Raw genomic sequence first — 4,643 nt, 5'->3', positions numbered from 1 at the left:
GGGCCTCCCAGAGAGTCTCCTGCCAGATTCTGATGCAAATGGAAGATTGAACTGTGGTGTGTTTTGATTCTTTGTTCCACATACAAAAATCATGTGCTTTGGGCCCTTGGTTTTCTATTAGAACTCAAAGAATGACCTCACATCTTGTAGCCTTAAGTACTGCATGTTTGATCTGCTTGCTTTTCCTGTTCTGTCTCTTGGGTTCCTCACCACTCAGCCTGCTCTGCTCTTTGCTATTCCCACGTACTGAGAGGGAGAATGTATTTTTTTCCTGTCTCAATCTCTGTGCAAGTTATACTTTAAAGTGCTTCACCCTGATAGACTGTTTAATGTCTTTGCAATAAAATGAGTGAATCTCACAATTCCCATTATCTTGCTAACATTATCAAAATTACATTAGTTAGAATTGCTAAAGTAATCTCATCTGCTTAGTGTATAAATCCATAGGAGTTTTTCTTTTTTCTTTTTAACATGAATCAATTTAATTACAGGTTAAATTGTTGACTTTGCCTTTGTTTAAGTATATTAACTACTTGTATAAATGACAACTAATTTAAAATCCACAGTTCAAATGTCAGACACCTTTATAAAAATTTTTATTTTACCTTAAAATCCTGGTAATGTGGTACTCTTTTGAGAACTATTTGTCAGATAGTGAATGAGAGCAATAATTAACTTTATTCTTTGGTACTTTGAGTAAAGATATTTTTAGTCAAACTTTTGAACACAGTTAGTAAATCTTGCTCAGAACCAAGCTCATATAAATGATTTAAAGCAGAATCCCATCTCATTTCAAATCTTTAGGCAGAAAAAAATCAATTCTCCCTTCCTCCCTTCTGTTCATCCCCTGCAGCTTTCTCCTCCAGGTCTTTGGTTCTTGAGATAAAAAATCGGAGCACAGTTTTAAAAGCACAATTTTAAATAACTAAAACAATCACAAAAGCAGTCTCAAAATTGGGGATGGGTTATATTTTTTTAAAAAAATATAACTAAGTTGTTTAAAACTAAGAATTCATTTCCCTTTAAAAGCATTGGATTGGAGAACAAATGGGTGTAGCATTTTGGGAGACAAGTTTGGCAATGTAAATGAAAATTATTTTTCTGCTCCAATAATATTCAGTATCCTCACTCTTACAAATGTATCCATTAGAAATAAACTGAAATATTAAAAATGTATATATAAGCATATTAATAGCAGTGTTGCATGAAATAGTAAAACACCAAGAACGACCTAAATGCTAGATAGGGCAACATTTATATAAATCTTGATACATTAATTAAGATAAATAATGAGCAGCTTTAAAAATAGTGATATAGTTATACCCTTTTAAAATTTATGTTCAAAATGGAAATGTCTGTAATATGTTAAGTAAAAAACAAAATTGAAGGCAGTGTGTATACCTTAATTCTGTTTTGGAAACTACATGTATGTACATATATAAAGTCTGGATGAATGTTAAACTGAACAATTCAATGATGATTTCTGTGGGACAGAATTAGAGATAATTTTCAAATTATTTTGTTACCTTTATGCAGTTCTTAACGTAATGAATATGATGCTTTTGTAGTTGGTGATGATGTTATTTTTGGTATTTTCCACTTATTGCTCTATTACTAGCTTTCATACTCAATTATTCCACATCGAGAATGGGGAAAGGGTAAGTAATAGAACTCTTGTCCACAAAGTATATGTTTCTTCTTCTTTGCATTCTGAGATTACATTTTGATTCTTTTGAGTTTTAATACTTACTATAGGTCTATAAGTAACGTGAGGCTGAAGGACTGTGTGGGTTTCTCATGATGACAGCTACCTCAGTGGCATGGGAACACTTTGGCAAAGGTCCAGAAAAGCCTGCAGTGGGCATGGTCATTGAAGAGTTGCATGCTTTTAAGACAAAGGTTGTATGTATTAAACATCACCATGAGTGACAGCAATGTGAAATTAAATAGAAGCTATTTGTTTCTCAGCTAAGCCTCTAAGGCTTCCTCTGTGAAGTCAGCAAAGGGCTACACCAAAGAGCACTTCTTAGTACAACTCTCCCTGGCTCAAAAGATGAAACTCTCCTTTGTCATTCCATGGAATATTATTACAGTCCAGATGTATAGTTCACCTCTTCCAGCATATGTCTGTGGGGATTGTTCCCCTCAGAGGTATTAGAGTATGTATTTCCAAACTGACTCTTCCTGGCTGCACTTTAAGTCTCTCAAAACTCTTTAGTGCTATAGTGTAACTAATAAGAGGTAAAACTCTGAAATTCAAATGTGAGTGATTATTTAAGGAATAGAAACAAGAGGCCAAATTCTCATTCAATCTTCCAGCCAAAGGACTCAGAAAGCATCATATTTAAATTAAAAGGCAATGTTTTGTGTTCACAGAAATGTATCTCAATCTATATTCTCTGTATCTATATTTATATCCATCTCAGCAGACATGGAAATGCACATGAGAACACACATGGCAAAATTATCTCATTAGAGTCAATTAAGAAAGTCTAACATGACCACAATCTTGATAAAAAATGTTCATCAGTAGTTAATCAAGAAGATTTCCTGTAGGCAAATTCCCCCATATTAGATATGACAAGGGAAGAAACTGAGGATAGAGTTATAGAAAGACATCAAGTGAAGTTAAAAAGCTCACTCTGGAGGTTCCTTGAGGGATGACTCGAGGTAGAGAAGAGTCTTTCTGTAAGAAAATGTAGCTGTGGATTATTGAAGAGGAGAGACAAGGAATTTTAATAGGAGAATAGTAGAGGACCTGAAAGCAGGGTGTTGTGATGTAGGAGGGACTATAGGAAAGTAGGTATCCTGGAAAGCAGGGGTGGGAGGGGGTGGAGAATCTGGTGGGGGCATGGTTGCTTCAAGATGAACATATCCTTATGTTCTTGGGATTTCAGGATGTTAAGCATCCTTGGCTACTGCATAATAAAAGCTAGTAGCTCTGCCCAGTCATTGTGATAACCAAAAAATATCCCACAAGTTTCCGAACATTCTGGCTGGGTGATTGATCATCCTGTCTCAAGAACCGCTTGGCTAGATAATGAGAGCCTCTGATGCCAGGATGAGTGTCAGGAAGCATCAGGTTTTCGTGGGTGAAGTTGTTGTTTTGATTCCCCTACTTCCTTTATGTAGGCATGCTGTAAAACTATACTTCTCTTCATGGTTGACAACACATCCACATCCTCTATAATCTGTGGGGTAATTCAGTTCATAGTTAATTCTTGTTGCTATAGCATCCATTACATACTGCTGAATTTCACTCTATTGCTGTTTATAATTATCTTTATTTATAGCAGGCTTGGGTGAAACTTAGGGACACCAGGGGGTTCATCAAACATCTGGAACAATTTTTCAAAAATTTTGGATTTACTAAAACCCAAACATTTTGCCAACTACCTCTTCTCACCCTCTTTCTCTAAATTAAAAAAAAAAAAACAACATATATTTTGGAGAACATCAATTCCATGTGTTTTTAATTCACTTTAGTCTGTACCATCAAAAAAATTTTTTTAAGTGATTTGGAATCTAAGAAGTCCATTGAGCCTTTAAAATAAACCCTTAAAAATTGTCACATAAATATATTGCAACAGCAGAAGAATGAAGTTTTGATGGAGGCTTGATTGGGATTGAAATTTGGCAAAATTATTTTTCCACATTGACTTATAGTGTTCCATCCAATTTCCAATCCACAATCTGGAGAGGAGAAATTAGGTTGGTTAATCTAAAAAAAAATACAGTATCAAATTTTCTACATCAAGACATATATCGTCAGAGAAAAAATATTAAAATAACCAACTTAAATCAAATATTTTATTAATCCTTAATACTGGGGATTTTTACCATATAGTTGGCAATAATGATGTAAGAAACTCTTAGGACACACTGGAAAATGTTAGAAATAATAAGAATAATAGTAATTTGAAAAGGTAAATAAATTTGGTTGAGTTAACTTATGATTGTGGTATAAATTAATAATTCTCATGATCTGGGAGAAGACTAAAGATTCACCAGTGTTCACCAATGAAAAGTATATAAAAACACATACCATAGCACATACCCAGAGCTATATACACATTCCTGTTCATACATTTATGTAAAATTCACCACAGCAACTGAGGCAAATGAACTGAGTGATATAAAATGGCTAAAAACCTTATTTAAATCTGACGTAACCTAAGAGCATCTTCAGGACCATCATGGAAATGACTTTTGATGGCCAGAAAGTAAGAACTCTGAAGTTATATCAAAGACTAGAGATATAGATTATTTGACAAACTTGGGAAAATATTCAATATTTATTGTTAGTATGAAAATGCAAAATTAAATTAGTTACCACTTTTCCTTTTGTATCAGAAAAGATGTTTAAACTAGGAATATCTTATAAATCTTTACCTTCAATATTATTCAAGATCTCAAATGAGCAAATCCATGTATTGATGATGAAAATGTAAGATAAACATGGAGGTGCATATCAAGAATCTAAAAATATTAATAATCTTAAGCCCAGCAATTCTACTCTTAAAAATGATCCTAAGCATATACACTTATATGTTAAACTGAAGCCAAAAAATTGAAGCAACGTAAATGTCCCAAAACAGAGAAGACAAACATATTGATAGCCATACAATGGAAAACGATAAAAT

This window comes from Marmota monax, unplaced genomic scaffold (assembly GCF_021218885.2).
Source record: "Marmota monax isolate L192 unplaced genomic scaffold, Marmota_monax_Labrador192_F-V1.1 WCK01_AAM20220418_F8-fsc00227, whole genome shotgun sequence".
NCBI classification, from domain to species: Eukaryota; Metazoa; Chordata; class Mammalia; order Rodentia; family Sciuridae; genus Marmota; species Marmota monax.
This window is presented reverse-complemented; position numbering follows the sequence as displayed.